Below are 15,400 nucleotides of genomic sequence, written 5' to 3' on the forward strand. Positions count from 1 at the left end.
AAAAAAAAATCAATGAATTAGTGTAAAAGGGGGAACTTTATGGTAGGTGAATTGTATCTCAATTTTAAAATAAAAAGCAACAAAAAATAAGCGCCCTGGGAAGCCACAGAAAGGTCTTTTTTTAAAAAAATTTTTTTTCAACGTTTTTTATTTATTTTGGGACAGAGAGAGACAGAGCATGAACGGGGGAGGGGCAGAGAGAGAGGGAGACACAGAATCGGAAACAGGCTCCAGGCTCCGAGCCATCAGCCCAGAGCCCGACGCGGGGCTCAAACTCACGGACCGCGAGATCGTGACCTGGCTGAAGTCGGACGCCTAACCGACTGCGCCACCCAGGCGCCCCATAAAGGTCTTTTTTTAAAAAAAACTCAGCTTGAAAATATAATTCAGAACCTACACTTTCTTTTCAGGACTACAAACTAGCCATTTCTTGCTGATTTTTATTCCCATCATTTATTCTGGAGTCTTTTCAAACTCAAAGTATGTGATACAAAGATCGATAGGATTCTCAAGCTGGAGAGGGTAGTCAAAGATTGACTAATCCAAACCCCTCATTTTATTTATTTTCTTAAGAAGGTGAACCGGTTTCTTTATTTTGAAAAAGAAAGAGCACACAAGCAAGGGAGGGACAGAGAGAGAATCCTAAGCAGGCTCCATGCTGCCAGCTCAGAGCCCAACACCAGGCTTGATTCCACGAACCGTGAGATCATGACCTGAGCCAAAATCAAGAGTCGGACACTTACCTGACTGAGCCACTCAGGCGCCCCACCAAACCGCTCATTTTAGAGACCAGACGTTCTGGGCAGTGACTTGCCTGAGGTCATATGCAAGGTGGAGACCAAAGTAGAACTGGAATCCCCTCTCCTCATGGCAGGCTCTTTCCACACCACCATATTAACACAACCAAATCCACAGGGCTTCATCATAAGGCACAGCTTCCAATGAGGAGAATACTGGCTCTCCCAAAACCTAGAGGAAAGCTATGAGCTATGAGCAGGATTTACCACAAGTTCAACAGTCCAAAGTATCCAATGATCACAAAACCCTGCGATCCTATCATTAACACAACCTGCTCTTCACCAGCGAAGCAAAGCACAACAGAGACAGAACCCAGAGACCAAGACATCGCAGCAGAGACCGCTCAAGCTGCCCCCAGGCGAGCAGGGGGCCAAAAAACCCTGCCCCGCTTGTCCCAAACTTGAACTAGAACTGCACCCAGTGACACTCCAGCTCAAGTACAACCATCCTGTTGACTCCAGTGATCTTCTGGGCAAGGGAATCTCTCAAGGGGGGAATGGAAGAGGTGAAGCTTATTTTCACCTCTAACCTCTTGAAAAGCACGAGTACGAACAGCTCAGAGGCAGAGAGAGGAGAGGAGAGGATCAGAAAAAGTAGAGTGGCCAGAGGCAGGCGAGTCGAGCTGCAGACATCCGTAGACGCAGAATGGTTAAGGGCTGGAGAAGCCCCTGCCTGCACTCCAGCTCATCCAGCTCTCCATTTCCCAAAGAGGCCACAGAGGCTGGGCCAGAAATCCCCAGCACAAGGTCCACCAGCTGACTAGCAACAGGTCAGGGCCGTCGGAGGAACAAACACGGCACAAGGACTTGACGTTCCCCCTTCCCTGCAGAATCTCCCCCAAAGTCCCCTAGCTGGCAACAGGGAGCTGACTCCTCGGCCTGAGTCTGCCTGCACACACCGTATCTGTGATTCACCCTTCAGTGGCCTCTCAAAACACAGATTTGCTGACAAAGAGAGGAATCTGTATGCATCTGATCCCTGCCTGCGTGGCTGTGGAGTCCTTTACACACAGCTGTGACAGTATTATCAGTCCCTTGGCTCTGAGGAAGCCAGATCTCTCCTTTTAACTCACTTCGAGGTAGTTAAGGGTCACTTAATAAACACCCCTGATGCTAAGTACCTCCCCAGGGGTTAGTGTCTGATGACCCTGTCCGGGCAATCACACATCCCCGAGGTCAGCGACAATGCGGACTGGCCTACAGAAGGTCTATAATTACCGATCTGCACTAAAGAGACCCACAGAGACACCTAAAGAGGAACAGGGATGCCAGCAGGAGACATCAGGTGGTGCATCCGAGGACCAAGAGGAGGAAGAGCCCAAAGGACACCAGTGCTAACAGTGTGGCTGGGAGTACTGGTTCCATCAACTGCTAGTGTGGGATTGGGGAACCGCAGGCATGTAACTTGTCTGCGTCTGGCCTTCCTCAACCGTTAAGACAGAGGTAATAGGACCTACCTCACAGGATCTTTGAAAGGATTCAATAATCAATTTAATACACAGCACAGTCCTTAAAACAAAATTAAGGCCGAAAGCAATGTCAGCCATGGTTGCAGTTGGCATTAAAAAAAAAAAAAAAAAAAAAAAGTCATAATAAAAATGTGATTTCTTCTGGGAAACTAGAGAAAGAGGGCCCCAAATCCTGATCACCTTGCTAGAATCCTAAAATACAGAGGAATTCATCATCAGAGAGAGTTTGTCTCCATCAGCCACTCGATTTTATTGACAGCATCTATGTATAAAATCATACTGACAAAGCCATCTTCAAGATCGAGTGGAAAGGTGACATCATTACTAATACCGTTAGTAGGGCAGGCCTCCTGCCAGGCTGTGAGCACTGCCCTGGGCCACTCATCCCTGCAGGGCTGGGCATGTCGGCAGAGCCGTGAAGCGAGTAAAGAGAAATCATTTCTACGGCAACAAGGACAGTGAGGGAGCGGAACAGCAAGGATTTCCCCAAAGCATGCACTCAAGAAACGCAATAGATGCCAGTCGCTAACGCTGACAGCGAGAGGGGTCCCAGTCGTCACAGAGGCATCAACACAGGGAGGCTTTTCTGGCCCAAGTTACACAGAGGCAGCCGGCTGCTAAAGGAGCAGGCCCTCGTGTCAAAATGCTAGAGTTGGAATCCTGCCTCCAGTACTTCCCAGCTCTGTGATCTTGGTAAAGCGGCTTAGGTTCTCGGAACCATGCAGCGTTTTTGTAACAATTAAAACAAGGTAATAGTATACGCAAAGAACTTAAAGCATGTCTGGCACACAGTAAGCACCCAATAAATGCTAGAAAGACAAGAGCGGAGAAAAAACAACAACGGTGACTAACAGTCACGCTTCAGCCATGCTGTGGATGTCCCAAACACACTCACGCAACAACAGCACCAAAAACAACCCAAGGCCTGCAAAGTTTCCCTTAAAACTCTGGACAGGAAGATACCTGAAACACGTACTCTGGCTTCACAAACAAGCTTGCCCTACCGAGTGAAAGGATAGGGTAGAACATGCTAGCAACACAGGGGAAGTAAAAACTGGGGAACTGGCTTGTGGAGAGGCAGCCCAGCTCATGGTCCTAAGAACGGGACTCAGAGATGCATCCACAGTTTTGCTCAACTCCAAGGCACGCGGAAGTGCAATCCACGCGACCATAGGAGAAAGTGCCGAGCCCGGACTCTGAAACAGTGCGGAGCACACCGTGGCTGCCAAACCACCTTCACCCCTAAACACCTTCACCACTCGATAATTTTAACACCGGCTTAGGAGACGACATTCCTCGGCGAGACTCTAACAACCAACTCATGACAATGACAGGGTAATAACCGTGAAGCTTGTTTAAAGAGCATTGTTACAGAGTCAATCACACACTCCAAAAACAATTAACTGAAAGGATCTTATCGTCAAGCCTAGGAGTCTTTGTCTGAATGCAAGGGGTCCATAAATTTGGATTGGAAAAAAGAAGTGCATCTGTATTTCATTATCCCGAGTGAAATGCAGCATTTTTCCTCAGTAATGAGTATAAGCAACACGCCGCACTAATATCAGCCGCACCTGTGACTCTAATAAGAGCTCTATTAATACAACTTTAGAGTTTGAAATGTCTCACGATATTGCCTATACTCATCAGGACTTCTAAAGTGGCTTACGGGGAAGGAGCCCTGACCTGGCAGTGACAGCATATTGGTAGGTGCCCAGCATATATTTATGAATCCATAAACTCAGCAAAACCTAATACAAATAAAACTACAGCCCAAGTATTCCAGACCCGTTTATTCCACAACGTGACTCACGTGATGAAATGATGATGGTACAAAAGCACCTGGAAGGGCCCTTGGCAACTGCTTTAAGAGCACACAACACACAAAAGTTGAAGCCAGGGAGGCATGTTTTTACCGCTGGACAGTGACCAGGTGACCTCCCCTGCTCTCTGTAGCAGGGAAAGAGGGGTGTTTGGGGAGCTGGATCAGAGGCAGGATCTCGGGCATCTGACACAGTCAATGAAGTGTCCCCTGCTGTCCTCTGCAGCGGAGGGAAGTGAACATACCCCTCCAGCCCAGGTCTACACAGCTAGACTTTGAGTCTACCCCATCCCTATCTGCCATGAAACAAAACAAATATTCAGGATTGTTGTTTTTTTTTTTTTTAACATTTATTCATTTTTGAAAGACAGAGAGAGACAGAGCGCAAATGGGGGAGGACTAGAGAGAGGGAGACACGGAATCCGAAGCAGGCTCCAGGCTCCAAGCGTTCAGCACAGAGTCTGACGCAGGGCTCGAACCCACGACCGTGAGACCATGACCTGAGCCGAAGTCGGCGGCTCAACCAACTGAGCCACCCAGGCACCCTCCGGATTGGTTTTAACAGAAGTTCTCCAACCAGTGAAGCTGAGTGGCACACAGCTGGCCTCGATGCTGACACTAAGCAGCAGCAGACGCTTCACTCTAGAGATGCAGGGAGGTCTAGTCTCCAGGCGGCCTGGGTGAACTGGGCTTGACTTCGGTCTTGCGGGGCAGGAACTCTGTCCTGCTCACTTCCCCGGCATACCAACACTCTATCTCTCCACCAGACCTCTCCTCTCCCCCACCGCTACCACCCAGGCCAAGACCCTCTTGCCTGGATGCCTGCACCAGACTCCTCGCCACACCAGTCTCCCGCTTTTGTCTCCTGCCTTGCTGGTCTATTCTCTGTAGAACAATCGCCGTGACACTTGTAAAACGTAAATGGGACCATGTTATTCCCTGCTCAAACCCTGTGATAGCTTCCCATCACATCAGAACAAGGTCCGATCCCCTCCCAAGACCATCAAGGCCTGTGTGACCTGTCCCTGCCCGCCCTCACCCTTCTCTCCTCACCCACCTCCTTCTTCCTGTCCTTAAATGCCCCAGTCCGGTCACATCTTCTGGCCTTTTCACGTGCCGTGCTTCCATTCGGCTCTTCCCGGGCTGGATTCCTCACTGCATTCCGGGCACTGCTCTAACGTCATGTCTTCAGAGGCCTTTCTTGATTTGCCTCCCAACCTCCAAAGTCACTTGCTACTCCCAAATTCTACAGAACTTTTCTTATCACTTATCATTACTTGACATTACATTACATAACTATCTGTTTACTGCAATAATTACCAACTCCATTTGTGGAGAAGCTTTCAAATGCCAATGAGCTGCAGGCCTCACCCAAACCAGTAAGTCAGAGTTTCAGAGAACAGGCCAGGCACCTCTAGGCCACAAAATCCCCCCTAAGTGATTCTAACTGCAGCAAGGATTCATACTCTTACATCAGTGCTTCTCAAACTTTAATATGCAGACAATGCACCTGGGGATGTTATTAAAATATAGACTCGGGGGCACCTGGGTGGCTCAGTCAGTTAAGCATCTGACCTTGGCTCCGGTCATGATCTCACGGTTCCTGGGTTCTGATTCTCTGTCCCCCTCTCACTCTGCCCCTCCCCTGCTTGTGCTCTCTCTCTCTCAAAGATAAACATTAAAAATTTTCTTTAAGTTTATTCATTTTGAGAGAGACAGAGAGAAAGAGAGAGCAAGTGGGGGAGGGGCAGAGAGAGAGAGAGAGAGAGAGAGAGAGAGAGAGAGAGAGAGAGAGAATATCCCAAGCAGGCTCCACACTGTCATCACGGAGCCTGATTCAGGGCTCAAACTCACGAAACGTGAGACCATGACCTGAGCCAAAGTTGGACACTTAACCAACTGAGCCACCCAGGCACCCCAAAAATAAATATTTAAAAAACAAAAATATAAAATAAAATGTAGACTCAATTTCACTAGGTCTAAGGTGGAATCTGAGATTCTACATTTCTGACAAGCTCCCAGATGATGCTAATGCTGGTCAGTGGACCTTGCTTTGAGCTGCAAGGGTCTAAAACATCACTGTCCAACAAAACTTTCTGCAAGGATGAAAATGTTCTAAATCTACACTGTTCAATACACACGTGACTACTGAGCACCTGAATCTCGTCTAGTACAGTGGAAAAACTGAATTTTTAATCTTAGGCTACCATATTAATACAGATCTAGAATGCATATGCTCCATGAAGGCACCAATTCCTAGAAATGTGCAGCATAAGAAAAGAATTAAGGATCCCTGCAAACTCTTGGCCTGCGCAGCCTCTGTGGATGGGACACTGTGAAAACTCTATCAGAGGCCTAGATGGCACCAGCTCAGGAGTGGATCAGTACTTACCTAGGGCAGGAAGGCAGCCACAGAAGGCCATTCTGAGACACTTTAGTGACTAAAGCATGCGGTAACCCACAGATGACCACCTTGACCTCATGACTCAACCGCACTCCTAACCACAACCCCAGGCACACTTGACCAATGCCATCCCTGGGCATCCATGATCCTGGACAATCTTAAAGCCCCAGCTCTCACAGTGACTTGGTTTATTGCACTGATTTGTTATAGGATGTCTGCCTCTCCCACTAAGCTGTAGGTTCTTTCAAAGAGGGAACTTACTTCACTTGGTATTCTATTCCCATCACCTAGCACACAGCAGGACTCAATAAATACTGCATGAATGTCAGAGCCTGGACCCTACTGGGAGAATCATTAGTATTTTTACTGTTAATCACAAGAAACAGGGGAAACAATTGGGAGGAGGAGGGAGGATTACATAACAAGAGAAGATCGGTTCCTCCTTAAGTGACTCAAAAATTTCCAAACACGTTTTAAGTCCAGATTTCAGAACACAGCATAAATAAGGTGGCCCTGTTTGACCACAAAACCTCATTTCCAAAAACACAAACACACGGGCAAGAAAAGATTATGTCCTTCCGACAACAGATGCAAAATCTACTAGTCTGGGATCTGGAAGAGCCCTCTTCACAAAGGGCTGAGGTTCAGAATCACATTCTTGCCTAAAAAGCACATGGGCCAGGTTCCCACTAGAACTGCTGGGAGGGGCATCTGGCCCCAAGGACAGCAAGGCCCCTGGGAATCTGTGCAGCCCACAGGCTCATTTTATCCCTGCAGTTAGAACCCTGTGCTTGTGACAGCAATGAGATTTCCAAGGTAACCAAGGACAACAGAGTAGAGAATTATGGCCCCGGAAGGAAGCAGATTAAATTGTAATACTTACGAGTCAACATCAAATTTATTTTTAAAACTACATATCTAACAAAAGCCAAATAGGCAAGGCAGCATGGATGGTGTTTTACAGGAGGACTGAACTATCAACATGAATATTCCAAGTACGTATACAACCTTTTCTTATTCTGAGAGTATTTCAAAGTGCCTAGAGACTCCAAGAAACGGAGACAGAAATAACCCCCCCAAAAAGGTGGGGGGCGGGGAGAAGCTCACTTCTCAGAGTTATGTCACAACTACTTATTTTTTTCCATTATTTCCAAAAACACAGATTCCATCCAGTTGTAGCAGCAGACTTTGCTAAAAATGTGCACAATAATTACTTCACCCAGAGAAAGTGATCACCAGGCGAGACAACACACTGGTTAAAAAAAAAAAAAAAAACAAGCATGGGTTAACAAATACAGTTTTCATTCACTTAACTTATTCAACCATTCCTCCGTTTTCTCTACTCTTCCTACCCAACCCCCAGGTAAACCCATGTTGGTGCCAGAGCCCTCAACAGGTTCTACGGATTAACTATGTCGTCAAGCAGTTAGCATTTACTAGACCCGGTGCCTGTCAGATACTGTGCTGTATCTTATCTCATTGAACCCTCCCCACCACCCTCTGAAGTAGAGAGGTATTGTTATCCAGAACTTAGTGCTGAGGAAAATAAGAAAACGCATCTCAGCCAAGTTCACAAAACTGGCAAGTGGTGGAGTCTGAACTTGAACCCATAACTATCCAACAAATGAGGAATTCAGAGAATTCAGCATCACTAAAAGGGACAGAAGACGGGGGTGCCTGGCTGGCTCAGTCGTAGAGCATGTGACTCTTGAGCTCAACTTCTGATCCCAAGGTTATAAGTTCGAGCCCCACCCTGGGTATAGAGATTACTTAAAAATCATCTTAAAAAACAGCAACACTTCTGAAAACAGCGTGGAGCCAGCTCTTCAACTTACTAGGCTCTATAACCTTGAACAAATTACCTTCTCTGAGCCTCAGTTTCCTCATGTATAAATCAGCAATAAGGAATAAATACAACAGATGTGATATTCATAGCGCAGGGTAGGGACCCAACAGCTACCAACAGCCCAGCTACAGATGTACGTATCCAAAAAGTACATGTCAGTTGTAAAACACTTTTTATCAGACATAACCTATATTGGAAAAAATAGGTTCCCAAAGGTTTATCAGTTTAAAATTAGTTTGCTAATCCCATGAGTCATTTATTTAAACCCAGGAACAGGGCTTGCAATTTTTAAATTTATTTTATGGTAAATGAGTAATTTATGTCACAAGAGCCACTCTCTGCCTCACTTCAGTATGAAAAGTTAATGCTTGCTGAAAACTGAAATATGTGGGCATCACTTGTTAATGCAACTATTTGGAACAAGTTTTGGAAATGGGAATGAACGTTACACACCCCAGGAGAGAGCATTATTTAAAGGAATCTACAGTGATTCCTCAGAGAGTAAACACCTCTCAAATCTAGTTTTTTCACAAATCCAAACTCACGGGCCGCCTGGGTGGCTCAGTCGGTTAAAGCATCCGACTTTGGCTTGGGTCATGGTCTCTCGGTTCGTGAGATAAAGGTATGTGGAGCCTGCTTGGGATCCTCTCTCTTCACTCCTCCCTCTCTCAAAATAAACAAACATTTAAAAAAAAATCCAAACTCACATATTTCATATCATAGTATGAACAGTGGATTTGCCTAAAGTGAAAAGAGACATGGGACGCCTGGGTGGCTCAGTCCATTGAGCATCTGACTCTTGATTTTGGCTCAGGTCATGATCTCACGAGTTCAAGCCCTGTATTGGGCTCTCCACTGACAGCACAGCCTACTTGGCATTCTCTCTGTCTCTCTCCCTCTCTTTCTGCCCCTCCCTCCCTCTCTCTCTCAAAATTACATTTTTAAAAGTGAAGATAGACTTGTAACGATTTCAATTTTTTCATTTTTGAAAGTTTAACCAATCCGTGTGCTTGGATGGCAACAGGGAGCAAGCTTGCAATTTAATAAAATGACCAAATCCAGTCTCTTTCTAATCTGCTCAGTAACTGAGCTCTCGGGTAATCTCCTGCACAGCATACAAAAAAAAAAAAAAAAAAAAAAAAAAGGCTTTGGAAATTACACACTGCAAATGAAAATTAATCAGAGGAAGGGTATGCCAATTTTAAGAGCAATTCCTATTTGCCTAACTCTCCAGCACCTGCCAGTGTTAATAATATTTAGCTGACAAACAGCAGTGGGGAAAAGAAACAGAACTTTATATATAATCAAGCCTTCTTTAAGGCATCGTGTACAAGGCTTCCTTCCCTAAAGAAACACTCAGCTAGTTTTTTGGTTGCAATCATTCCATAGACATCATTAATGGTGTATTCTCAAAACAGGATGAAAATGTTCCCCTTGCTTTTCAACCAGTACTTCTGAAAAAACTTCTCTGGGTCATCTCCATCTGCCTCAGTTAAAGCCTTTTTTTTGTTGTTGTTGTTTTAATTTGAAGCCAACATTTTTAAGCCTTGCTGACACAAGTAGATGTGGGATTACAGAACTCACTACAAAAGGTTTACATGCAGCTCTCCTCCACCAAAACAACAGGAGAGAAGAAAGGAGGGAGGTAGGAGGGGGCCCTGGCTATACTTAAAACATTCATAATGCTAAATCTATTACTTTTAACTGTTTATGTCTACACAAATATAAATCCCCATTAAGAGAAACATTCTGGGTTTTTTTTTCCCCCCAAGCAATTCCTAACAGCAGATGCTCTGCTCAAAGCGGGCAAAAAAAATTAATGGCATCGCTTAATTTAAAAAGCTCTGTCGTGACCTCCCCTCACTCACTCTAGCCCAATCATCTTCTTCTAAAATGCCTGCGATACCCCATTTTAAGGCTGTAACTTGACATTCTGGCCAAGAGAAATTTAATCATCTATTCTATACTGGCACACGTGTGGCTTGTAAACCAGTTACCTATTAGGAGCCAAGCAGAGTGCTAAGCACGTCACACACCGCGTCTCTGACCCTCATAATGGTCCGGGAAAGGATGTATTTATTACTGCTGTTCGCTAGGTAAGGAAAACGAGAGCAGAGAGGCGAGGAGCTACCCTAAACCACACAGCAGCGGGGGCCCTGGACTCACAAACTCTGCCCTACAACGCATGCTGCTTTGACTGTCAACCTAAGCTTGTTCATTCCTGAGGGTTCTCTCCGCAGGATGTGGAGGGCTTACCAGTTAGCACTAGGCATGATGACTTTGCACCTTGAAAGCACTTGATTAAAATCAGGCCTTTTCCAGGCTGATGGGGAGGAGGGCAATCGGGGGGGGGGGGTTCAAGAGGGTGAGACACACGCAACTGGGGGACGGCTATCACACGTCTTCGGATCAGAAGCCCCGGCTCCGCACTCAGCTCCCCGCACTCGGTTGCCGGGCGCGGTGTGGAATGCGGTCAGGCCTTCCCCGCTAAGGTGTGCACACCTTCCCCGGACGGCCGGGGTCCTCCCACGGTCCTCCCACCCACCCGAGGGGCGGGCAAAGGGGGCCAGGGCTGCAGCGGGGCTCGGAGCACACGGCTGCGCCGCGGGGCAGGCTGCGTGCAGGGGCTCTCCCAGAACAAGTGGGAGGTGGGCGCCGGGTGAAGGCTGGCGAGCCCACCACCCCGGCCGCGGCGGGCGCGGGGGGTCCCAGCTCACCGCCCACCCCGCCTTCCCGGCCAAAGTTGGCCGCGCTGCGGGAAACCGCCCGGCCCGGGGCCCCGAGAGGGAAACGAGGGCGGCGGGAGGAGGGGGGGGGGGTCTTAAACAGGCCCAAGGTAGCCATCAGCCATCTCCTCGGAGCCACCTACACGGAACAAAGGGCTTCTGTGTCGGGCAGGGGTGGCCCGGCCGCGTCCGATTTGGAGGAAAAGAAACTTTTCCCGGGCTGCGGGCGCGGGGGGCAGGGGCGGGGGAGGGCCGGGCGGCGGGCAGGGCGCGAGGCCACCTGAGGCCGGGGCCACCCGCCCCCGCCGCCCGGCGACGCCCGCCCGGCGCCGCTCACCTCCTCGATGGCCGCCACCGTGTTCCGGCACTGCGCGGTGCGCGTGGTGAAGCTCGAGGCCGTGGGCGCCTTGTAGTCCTCATGGGTCTCGGCCACGAATTCCGACACGGAGATCTGGTCCGGCATCGCCTCGGCGCGCGGGCGCCGGCGGCCGGCCGCGGGGGTGCCGCCGCCTCAGCCGCCGCGCGGGCTCCGACCGGCCGCTCGGACGCCGCCGCCGCGCCCGCAGCTCGCCCGGCCGGCGGACAAAGGGAAGCGCCGGGGCGCGGGCCGCCGCCGCAGGAGCCGCAGGAGCCGCCGCAGGGCGCGGGTCGGCCGCCCGCGGGGCCGGGCGGCGGGAGCAGGGGCCGCGCGCGCAGCCCCGCGCAGCTCGGGCCCGGCCGGTCCGCCAGCCGCGCCGAGGGCTCCGCCGCCTGCCCTCCCGAGCGAGCCCCGAGGCGGACGCGCAGAGCCGGCGGGAACTGCCGGCCACCCAGCCGCGGGCCCCGAGCGACTCCCGCGGAGAGGGGCGGGTCCGGGCCGGGGGCGGCGGCCGGCCGAGCGCGGGGCGGGGCGGCGCGGAGGGCCGGGCCGCCAATCCGCGCGCTCGCCGCCGCCGCCGCCGCCGCCGCCGCCGCCGCCGGGAAGCCGAGCCTGCAGGAAGGAAGACGGCGCGCGCCCCGGCCCGCCGAGCCGCTCGCCCGCCGCCGCGCGCCGCATTGTCTCGGCGTTCGAGCCCCGCGCCGCGCGCCGTGGTTCGAGGGCGCGCCCCCACCCCCACCGCGGGCCTCGCGGGCAGGCGGGGCCTCGTCTCACCCTTCCGGGCCCAGCCACAGTCTACCCTCCCCTACCCGGCGCTAGGAACCTTCCTTGGGGTCCCCCCCTAAACCGCGGGGAATGCCCGTCCAGGCGAGAGAGAAAGTGTGAGGAGCTCGCCCCCTGCCGGACGGTGCGCTCCGCCCCCCGCCCGCACTCGGCGCGACGAGTGTCTCCCGCGCCCAGCCGGGCATCACCCGCACCCCACCCCGCACCCCCGCCCGCCGCCAGTTTGGGGTTCGGTAACGGTGACAAGAAATGACCATATGGTGATGCTCCCGTGCTCTATGTAAAGTCACCTAATCCTCTCGAGCTCACGAGGCACGTAAAGCGAGGGTTGTTTGCTTTATATAGAACACGCAGCCGCAGAGCACACGGTGAAGGCCCCGGGGGCGACCGGGGCTTCAAACTCGGGTCCGCTGACTTCGAAGTCTGGGCGCTGCCGAGCTCACAGGCCCCTAGGAAATGTCCCCGTCGTGTTTCCGAAAGCTTGTACGAGCCTAGGTCATTCTGCGTTCCTTGGAAATAGTTTTAGAGTACCAGACCAGGACCCACCCTGGGAAGGTAACTGCATGCCCTCAAGTGAAATTCCTGCAGGATGTGGAGGGAACCCAGGCAGTGGATGCGAATCTGGGGAAAGAGCCCCTCTTCCTGTGGTTTCAGAGGGGACACGCAACAATGGCAGGCAACTCTCATGCATAACTGATTCAGCACGCAGTTTGAATTCGTACAGATTTTCATGTAACAGCTCTTAAGGAAACTTTAAGGGTTATTTTTAAAAATCCAGAAGCTCTGAAGACACTAGTCAAATGAAATCACACCCTATAACTCTACGCCAGGCATGTGGCATGGTTTCTGTAGCTGCCAGCAATAAAAGCAAGAGAAACTTTACAAAAACCTTTTGTGCATCTGAAAAGGAGGAAGTGTGAGAGACATTGGAAATTCAATATGTCAGACAAAGCAGCCTCCTGACGCTGCAGGACAGTGGACCAGTCAAACAATCTTTTTTTAAGCTCCCATGTAAGAATTTGCTATATGAGATGGCAGCGTGGGTCAGACGTTATGTATGGCCTTTGGTATTTTAGTAGCATTGCATGTGAAATTTAACTTTCTGAAATAGCGGTATTAGTGGATGGCTTTTATTGCCGCACTAGGCAATGAGTTACAATTTTTAAAACTGTAGCATCTCTGCTCCTATCTTCCTTTTAGCTGTTTTCACTCTTTTGGTGTCTTTGGTGGGTTTCCTCTATATGCTACTAAGTCTACAATCCAAGTCCTGTACATATTTATGTTAATACATCCTCCCCTACACCGAGCAGACTCTGTTTTCCTCCTCGCTGGTTTTCCAGCTACAGCTTTTGTTTCGTTCTTTGTTGTCGCCGGAGAATATTCCGGATAGTTTTTCAAGTCTTGATTTTTAGAGGACTAGTATCCATCAGGCTGTGAGGGTTAAAGAGGAGGAAGTCGTGTTTTTCCCTGGCATCTAGTACAGCATTAACCAGACTGATCAAGACTGCTTTTACAAGGACAAAGTTGAGCTTGGTGTTCTTCTCTGCTCTCTTTATATGCAATGCCTGTTCTTGTTTCCTGTAGTTTAATATAACTTTTCAGGTAACTTTACAGGAGACTTTAGTAGCCACAAAAATAAAATTGCAAAGCTGCAATGCACCATACAAGTGGTTGGGAGGGCTGGTGGGAAGCAAGTCATTACCAAGTCCGCTGGTGTATAAAATGACATCTGTGACAGAACACGAAAGCCGTGTACTCTCGCAGAAGAATCGCAGAAAACCTTGCCCTGTGCACAGGCTGGGAATTAAAACAAGGTCTGAGCCAGACACAGCTAATGTGCCTCTGAGATTACTATAACGAGAATGAGTAGTTTCCAACAAATAATAATAAAATTAAAGTTGAACGTGGGTCAAGAAAACATTACACACATACACGTACATTTTTTTAATGTACGAAGGGAAGACTTTCCGATAACATCATTAAAGGTCTGTATTCCCTCACCAAGAAATTTTGTATCTACATAGCCCTGAAAACCTAATGTTTTAAAAAGCCTTATGGTGGGGTGCCTGAGTGGCTCAGTCAGTTAGGCATCCGACTTCGGTTCAGGTCATGATCTCGTGGTTTGTGGCTTCGAGTCCCACGTTGGGCTCTATGCTGACAGCTCGGAGCCTGGAGCCTGTTTCCGATTCTGTGTCTCCTTCTCTCTCTGCCCTCCCCCTCTTGTGCTCGCTCTCTCTCTCTCTAAAAAATAAACATTAGAAAATTTAAAAAAATAAAAAATAAACAGCCTTATTAATGGTAAAACTGACCTGAAATGAACTGACACGAAGCTGTTTATATTCTTATTTCTCCCACTTCATTTGAATAGTTATGTTTTACTACAAAATATAAATGTGCCTGATTATGGAGTATTGCCCCAGACCCCACTGGGGATGACTCAGAATAGCCAGTATATGTGCTTTATTACCATTCTAAAACCTGAAAAGTTCCGAATTCCACACACATCTGGCCCCAGGGGTTTCAGATAAGAGATTGTAGGTTTGTATTACTTAAAAAGAAAAGGAAAAAAAAAAAAAAAGAAAGAAAGAAAGAAAGAAAGAAACATGGTGTTGGAGGCTTGTCATTTCCAGGGAAGAGGAAAGAAATTGTCCTCTCAAAAGTGACATTTTCAGCAGCCCATTGAGACTGGCCAACAGCCCGTTTTCCAAAGGAATTTTCTGCCTCCAGTCATTCTCAAGAACCTGGGATTTTTCACTCTCAGATCAAGGTATAAAATGTGTTCTTGACTCTGAAATGTGCTTGAGGGTTGGCTGGTTTAACGCAAGACTTGCCCAGTTCACTTGCTATTAATTTGTGAACAATTACTCTTGGAATGACTAGATCTGTGCCTTAGAAGAATTATGTAGGGCGCCTGGGGGACTCAGTTGGTTAAGTGTCTGAATCTTGGTTTTGGCTCAGGTCATGATCTCACAGTTCAAGAGTTCAAGCCCTGAATTGGGCTCTGTGCTGACAGAGTGGAGCCTGCTTGGGATTCTCTCTCTCTCTCTCTCTCTCTCTCTCTCTCTCTCTGTCCGTCCCCTGCGGTCTCACTCTCTCTCTCAAAACAAATAAACTTAAAAAAAAGCAGGGGGGCGCCTGGGTGGCTCAGTCAGTTAAGCGTCCAACTTCTGCTCAGGTCATGATCTCAAGGCTTGTGAG

Source organism: Lynx rufus, unplaced genomic scaffold, assembly GCF_022079265.1.
Source record: "Lynx rufus isolate CCGP_SWC_20201006 ecotype Redwood Valley unplaced genomic scaffold, mLynRuf1.p SCAF_8, whole genome shotgun sequence".
Taxonomy (NCBI): domain Eukaryota; kingdom Metazoa; phylum Chordata; class Mammalia; order Carnivora; family Felidae; genus Lynx; species Lynx rufus.